General features: G+C 44.4%; 1 non-coding gene across 1 annotated transcript; it reads right to left on the bottom strand.

Annotated features, from left to right (window-relative positions):
• Positions 1-5,086: 5,086 nt before the first annotated feature.
• Positions 5,087-5,193, bottom strand: LOC112082385. Its single transcript, XR_002897050.1, has one exon. It is a non-coding gene; the product is annotated as a small nucleolar RNA R71 (small nucleolar RNA).
• Positions 5,194-8,332: the final 3,139 nt, after the last annotated feature.

The raw sequence follows: 8,332 nt of genomic DNA, 5'->3' as shown, positions 1-8,332 counted from the left end.
ATCATTGTCTTGGGAAAGAAATGGTCTTGCTTTGAGTTCTAAGTTGATTGGAATTTGAGATCATGTGATGCTTGCTTTATCTTTCTGCATAAGATTCAGTCTTTCTTAGCTCTTATGTTGATGCACAAAGAGGCTGTTTGGTCATATTAGACGTGGAACCTTATGCTTGTTAATTGCTTATTTACTAATGGGAATTAGTCTTGATTAAGTAATTTGCAAATAGATTTCTGCCATGGGAATGAATTAATCTGAATTGGAAGTCTACACTAAAAAATTGCAAGTGTTGCATTGTTTTCTTAGCATCATGAATTAAGCACTGAAAGCATCCTGATCAATGATCACATCTAGAGGTTTAGTGTCAGACTACGCTCCCTTCTTCCCTAACCGGGAACCAGACGGACCGGCTATCAAATCCATGAGACCCCGAATCCCCCTTTCATCTAGATTGGCTATCAACTCTGAACGCCCCTAATCGCCCCTACCAGCCCAACGCCGTATAATCTGGGGCCCAACGTCCTCGCTCTAGGTTTGTTGGCCCACCAAGCGCCCCTACCAGTGAGCCCAACATCTTTTTTCTCTAGCCCCGTTGGCCCACCACTGTCCGATGGTTGGCCTCTTTCTAAGCCCATGGGCCCACTCCTGTCCGACGGTCAGGAGTCGTTGGTCTGGGAGACTCGTAAGAGTTGTCTACTGTCCCTGCCATCTCCACGTGATCTTTCCTTGTGCTTAGTCCTCACTTGCACGGTACCACATACTACTTTCCGGTAGGTCACCCATCCTGAGATTGCTCCAGCATAAGCATGCTTAACTCTGGAGTTCTCTCAAGACACTTGACCGGAACAGGTAAGTGCACTTTGATGACATAGGTAGCCAAATCAATTCTTATAAGCCTTTTCACATATACCAGAAATTGGGATGTCACAATTCTCCCCGAATTCCAACGTCCCAAGACACAACCTGGGTCAGACCGGTTGGCTAACCTGACACTCTGATACCAATTGTGAGATTGATATGTTCATAATTTGCATCATTTAGGTTGTACATTTCATTCCAAATCATGTATTTTCTCATGCATATTAGGTCCTTAGGTGTTGTTTTAGGCCTTAGGAGTTGCATTAGGTCCCAATGAGCCTTTACATGTTTGGAGCGTTTATCAGGTGTATTTGGAGCTATTTGGAGTTGAAAAGGTGTAACCAGGAAGAGAAATGGCGATCAGGACTTGAAAGATGGTGAAATGGGTTTTGGAGGTTCTCGGCGATTCTCACGTACCGCAGGCAACTTTTCTCGGCAATTTTCATGTACCGCGAGTGAGCCTCTCGGCCAAAACACGTACCGCTGCTAAGGTTTCTCGGCCAAAATTTCTGGATACAGACACATCTCAGAAATCGCGTTACCTGAAGGTTTTTCCGGTCGATTCATTTGTCGGGTGCTTCATCAAAGTTGGAAAGGATTGGATCACGGTTCCAGAGCAGGTAGAACCATAGGATTTGGAGGCGTGAGCAGAGAGTTAAGCTCGTCGGAAGGCACGCCGGTCTCGCTACCGTTTTGGACCAACCCGATGAGCTCTGAAGAATGCAAAGGACGATGCACTTCCAGACCGATTCAGTCTACAGGGCTTTCATCAAGATTTGAGATATTTGAGTCCTATTTCCAGAACGTTTGAGACCATTCAATTTGGAGCTATGAGCAAGAAGATAACGTTTCTGGAATGGACGCATGTCTAGAAGCCTCTTTCTGGCCGTGTCAGTGCACTGCGAAGATGAGCCCTCCAGGGAACGTTCCACTTCCCAAGCGGTGAAGGATCCTTCACAAAAGTTGAATATATCTGAGTCTTCTTTCTGATATGTTCATAATTTGCATCATTTAGGTTGCATAAATCATTCCAAATCATGTTTTATTTCATGTATTTTAGGTCCCTAGGGTTTGTTTTAGAACTTAGGAGATGCATTAGGTCCCAATGAGTCTTTGCATGTTTTGAGTGTCTATCAGGTGATTATGGAGCTGAAAAGATGAATCCAGGAGGTGGAATGGTGAGCAGAGCTTGAAAAAGTGGAAAACTTGAGTCTATGGAGGTTATCGGCCATTCTCGCTGGCCAGGAAGGTTTTACCGGCCATTTTCATGTACCGCGGGAAGCTTTACCGGCCATTTTCACGTACCGCGAATTAAGTATATCGGCCAAAATCTCCGGGTGCGAACGAGTCTCAGAAATCACCTGTCCGGGGAGCCTTCCGGTCCGATTCAGATGGCGGGTCCTTCATAGAAGTTGGAGAGCATTGAAGCACGGTCTCATAGAAATTGGAATCGTAGAATTCGGACGCGTGAGCAGAGAGATAAGCTCGTCGGAAGAAACCCCTGTCTCGCAGGTATTCCGGACCGAGCAGATCAGTTCTGAAGGATGCGAAGGACGGTGCACTTCCAGGCCGATTCAGCTTCCGGGTCCTTCATGAGAATCAGAGACATTTGAGTCTTCTTTCCAGAACGTCCAAGAGCATTCAATTCGGATCTATGAGCAGGAAGATACGGCCTCCGGAATGGACACATGTCTAGACGCCTCTCTCTGGTCGTATACATGCACTGCAAAGATGTGCCCTCCAGGAAGCCTTCCACCTCCCAAGCACTGAAACTTCCTTCACAAAAGTTGGAGATAAATGAGTCCTCTGTCTTCTGCAACCGAAATCATTCAATTCGGACAAGTATCACAGGAGTTACACTCTCCGGAATGCGAAGTGATCTAAGCTGCTCTGGATGCTGCGAGATGGTCTTGCGACTTGGTTAACCCGCAGGCCTGAAGATGAACGCCTGAATGCTGATGCTGCGAGTTGAAATGTGCGGGTAAACTATCACTGGAAGAGGTCTGGAGCTCCCGAGCAAGAGAAATGCTAAGTCCACAATCGTGCGACTTAGGCATGCGGGTCATCCGTGCCTGGATCTATGCCGCACGATCACTCGGAATTCACTCCGACTTGAGCCTGCGACCTAAGTGCAATAGAGACCAACCCGCACAGTTTCTACATCCCCCAGAAACCGGCTCAGCCCTGCGAGTTGGAGAGGAAGGAGACCATGCCGCAGAAACACTCGCAATTTACTCCTAGATAGGCGTGCGGCTCCGACAAGGCGATTCAAGCCTCACAAGACAAGTCTTCATCTACTGCGACTTAGGTGTGCGGCCTGGGACATACTGAACCGACCCGCAGCTTTTCCCATTTTATCCATTAAAGCCGGGTCAGGACCCGGTTTGTTCCGGGCTGACCCGGTTCGTTTTTAAGAAGGTATAAATACTTTTTAGGGTTTTTTGGGGGAGAACTAAGTTTTATTCCCTTTGTCTCTTGCCTCTTTGGTGAAAAGACTCCATTAAGAAGAGAAATATCTTTATTTGAGTGTTTAATCAAGAGAGTTTAAGGAGATCTGGGTGTTTAAAGCTGTTTTCTTTTGAATCTATCATCTCCATCTCCATTTCTCATCATTAATCATGCTAATCTACTCAACTTGCAAAAGTTTAAGAGAGATTAGTATGATTAGTGAGTAGTCACCTTAATGAGGTTCTAGATGTGTAGGTTAGGGTGCTAAAGTGTTAGATTAGGAGTGCTTAGGGCTAGATTCATTGATTCATCTCTCTAAACAGCTGTTCTCTATGCTAAATCCTTGATAATCACTTGAGATCTAGATTCTGGGAATTTCATGCACCAAAAGTGTTTGATGAAATTCCTGAAAGAGTTGTGTTAGAGGTTTAAGTAATTTTTCATCATGGGAATGATTTGTTAAATGCTTGAATGATCATTAAGAGCTGTTTGTTAATGCATATTGATTCATGTTTCACAAATGGGAATTTGGTTTGAAAATGGATTAGTATAGGGGTTAATACCTTCATGAGAGGATTAACCTAGATTAGAGTTCTTAATCATTTGAATCATGTCTCATCATTGTCATTAGCATTTCTAGTTTAACACCAAGGCACCCTAACCAACTATCATGTCTAGAATCTCATGCCTCCATCATATCATATTCACATCATTTGTCATTGTCATTTGTCTTTAAACCTGTTTATGTTTATAGTTGTCTCTAGATTAATCAAAACCTATTCTTGTTTGCTTGAATTAAGAACTTGATCATATAGCTTAGTGTCTAACACCACATCTGGATTGATAAACCTCTTTGTGCTACATTGACAAGGGGATTGATAGCCCTGAGACCCTTAAAAGTCCTATCTATCAATTGGCGCCGTTGCCAAATTGTGGTTTGATTAGCATTAAGCTCTGATCTGTTCTTGAGATCAAGTGCTTACTTTCTTGTTTTTACTGATTCCTTTCAAGTTCTGTTTGTGATTTCAGGTATATGAACACCAGGTCTAGATCAAGAAGCTGCGGTCCTCCTTTTCCTCTAAACGACAACATCAACCTTCTGGTACCAAGGAGGAGAAGAGACAGACGTGGTAGACACATTGATCAGACTGAGATGGCAGAACAAGGAGATCACGTGGTAGATATGGAACAACCAGTTCAGGAGCAACAGGCTCAAGGTCAGGGAGCTGGTATTGGAATTGGTCAGGGGTTTCACCAAGGCAATGTTCAGCAGGAACAGGTGCACCACCAACAAGCCTATGTCCACCAGGGACAAGCTCAGGCTCATCACCAGAGGCATCAGGCCAATGTTCAACAAAGACACCAGGTGCACCACCAACCCCACCCTTTCCAACCACAACAAAGAAGATATGAGCAACCCCAAATCTATGTTGGCGAAAATGACAGGGCCAATGCTCATCAGTATTGAGCTGGTATTCAGGCACCACCTGTGCAGAACAACAACTTTGAAGTGAAAGCATCATTGCTGAATATGGTCCAGAACTCAAAGTTCCATGGGTTAGCAATGGAAGATCCCTTGGAACACTTGGACCAGTTTGATAAGGTGTGTGATCTGACCAAGATTAATGGAGTTTCAGAAGACAGCTTTAAGCTAAGACTATTCCCATTCAGTCTTGGTGACAAAGCTCATCAATGGGAGAAGAATCTTCCAAGAGGCTCCATTCAAACCTGGGAGCAATGCAAGCAAGCCTTCTTATCTAAGTTCTTCTCCACCTCAAGAACTGCAAAACTGAGAAACCAAATCTCTAGCTTCACTCAGCACAGCAATGAAAGTTTTGGTGAAGCATATGAGAGATTCAGGAGCTACACAAACCAATGCCCACACCATGGGTTTAGTGAGGCTTCTCTTCTCAGCACACTGTATAGGGGAGCTCTTCCCAAGATTAGAAACCAGCTGGATACTGCTTCCAATGGGAACTTTCTGGGTAAAGAGATTCATGCTGCTTTAGAGCTAGTGGAGAACTTAGCATTGAGCAATGATACTTATGGTGAAGACTATGACAGATCAAATAGGTCTGAAGGTTCAAGCTCAGAACAGAGGCTCACCAGAGAAGTTAAGGAGTTGAGGAGTGAATTGGACAAGCTGAAATTCACCACTCAGAAGCCAATGCATTTTGTTGGAGAGTATGAGGAACCTTCTCAAATTTTTGAGAACATAAGTGAAGAAGGTCTTACCCAAGAGGAGCTCAACTACATTGGGAATCAGAGGTTCCAAAGATATCAGTATGGTAATGCCAATCCAAACCTCTCTTACAGGAACACCAATGTAGCTAACCCACAAGACCAGGTCTATCCCAATTCTCAAGCTCCAAAGAACTTTGTTCCCAAGCACAACTTTCAAGGGTCATTCCAACCCAAGAATCAATTTGGTCAGAATCAGAGTTTTGGTCAGCAACAGCAACCATTTCAGGGCACTGGTTACACTTCACAGCAGCCAAAGGCACCACCAGGGTTTGGTCCACCACAGTTCCAACAGCAGGCGCCGGTTCAACAACAGTTTCAGCCACCAATGGTTCAACAGCAGCCACAGATGGGTACAGATATGGTTGGTATTCTGCAACAACTACTTCAGGGTCAACAGACTATGCAGCAGGAAATCAAGGAACTGAAGCAAAACCAGGCATCAAGCTCAAGGAACCAAGGTCACCTACCTGGAAAACCAGAACCCAACCCCAAGGAATATGCCAAGGCCATAACACTGAGGAGTGGCAAGGAGTTAACTGGTATTGAGAACAACAATGTGATCATTGAGGACAATGATCAACCTGAGGGGGAGGCAGCCTTAAAGGATGATCAAGTTGCTGAGAAACCAAGGTCAGAAAAGGGTAAAGAGGTAGCAAAGGAACCAGAACCAGAGAAGAAGTATGTGCCACCACCTCCATACCAACCCAAGCTCCCATTTCCAGGGAGATTTAAGAAGCAACTAGTGGACAAGGCAAGAGCTGTATTTGAGAAGGCACTCAAAGAGACACCACTCACAATGCCTCTCATTGATGCATTCTTAATGATGCCAAAGATGGGGAAGTTTTTGAAGGATGCTATTCTGAACAAGACAAAAGAGCTTCAAGGCATGGTAGTACTAAGTCATGAATGCAGTGCTATCATTCAGAGGAAGTCCATTCCAAGGAAGTTAACTGATCCAGGGAGCTTCACACTCCCCTGTGCCATTGGACCTCTTTTATTCTCTGGATGTCTTTGTGATTTAGGAGCATCAGTCAGCTTGATGCCATTCTCCATAGCACAGAAGCTGGGCTTTAGAGTTTTCAAACCTTCAAAGATTTCTCTTATCCTTGCAGATAGATCAGTTAGATTGCCTGTTGGTATGTTGGAAGATCTACCTGTCAAGATAGGTGGTTTTGAGGTTCCAACAGATTTTGTTGTGCTGGAGATGGATGAAGAGCCAGTAGATCCTCTTATCTTGGGCAGACCATTCTTAGCCACTGCAGGAGCTATTATTGATGTGAGAGGTGGGATAATAGAGCTTCAACTTGGGTCTGAAAAGCTCAAGTTTGATGTGAATGAGATGATGAAGAAGCCCACCATTGAAGGTCAATGTTTCTATGTAGAGACAATGGATCAGTTGGCTGATGAGTTGCTTGAGGAGCTGAACACAGAGGATCCTCTTCAAGCTACTCTGACTCAAGAACAAGGAGACAATGGGCTCTTGGCTGAAGCAAGTGAAGGGTATAAGCTGTATCTGGACAATGCAAGAGAGCTGGGTCCTGAAACAAGGTTTGTGGAGCTGGAACAGAATGGCACTGAGGTTTTTGCAATCCAAGAATCAGTCACCAGCCAAAGCAGCTTGGACCAGGACTGGAATGAGGCTGATGCACCCTCTGTTGAGCTCAAACCTCTACCAACAGGGCTCAGGTATGCTTTCTTAGGACTAAACTCCACATATCCTGTCATCATCAATGATAGCCTATTAGAGGACCAAGAGAGTGCATTGCTGAATGAAATAAGAAAGTTCAGGAGAGCCATAGGGTATTCTTTGGCTGATATTAGAGGGATCTCTCCTGACATCTGCACCCATAGGATCCACCTAGAGGACCAATCTATGTCCTCTATTGAGCACCAACGTAGACTTAACCCCAACCTTAGGGAAGTGGTTAAGAAGGAGATACTAAAGCTTCTTGAGGCAGGGATAATTTACCCAATCTCTGACTCAAGATGGGTATCTCCTGTTCATGTTGTGCCCAAGAAAGGTGGGATCACAGTGGTGAAAAACGATAAGGATGAACTCATAGCTCAAAGAACCATAACTGGCCACCGCATGTGCATTGACTATAGGAAATTGAATTCTGCTTCTAGAAAAGATCATTTTCCTTTACCATTCATTGATCAAATGCTTGAAAGGTTAGCTAATCATCCTTATTTTTGTTTTCTCGATGGGTACTCTGGATTTTTCCAAATTCCCATAGATCCAAGAGATCAAGAGAAAACAACATTCACATGCCCTTATGGCACTTATGCTTATAGGAGAATGCCTTTCGGTTTATGTAATGCACCGGCTACTTTTCAAAGGTGTATGATGCACATTTTCTCTGACATTATTGAAGAGAAAGTTGAGGTGTTCATGGATGACTTTAGTGTCTATGGCTCCTCCTTCTCGGATTGTCTCTCTAATTTGACACAGGTGTTGGAGAGATGTGAGCAACACAGCTTGGTGCTGAACTGGGAGAAGTGTCATTTCATGGTGCAAGAAGGGATAGTTCTTGGGCACAAGATCTCTGAAAAGGGCATTGAGGTTGATAAGGCAAAGGTGGAGGTTATGGTGAATCTGCAAACCCCCACTTCAGTTAAAGGGATAAGGAGCTTCCTGGGTCATGCAGGGTTTTATAGAAGATTCATAAAGGACTTCTCAAGGATTGCCAGGCCCTTAACAAGACTGTTGTGCAAGGAGGTGGATTTCATCTTTGATGTTGAATGTGAAGAAGCCTTTAAGTTGATCAAGGAGGCATTGGTTAGTGCA

Source organism: Eutrema salsugineum, unplaced genomic scaffold (genome assembly GCF_000478725.1).
Source record: "Eutrema salsugineum unplaced genomic scaffold, Eutsalg1_0 scaffold_8, whole genome shotgun sequence".
NCBI lineage: Eukaryota > Viridiplantae > Streptophyta > Magnoliopsida > Brassicales > Brassicaceae > Eutrema > Eutrema salsugineum.
This window is presented reverse-complemented; position numbering and strand designations above follow the sequence as displayed.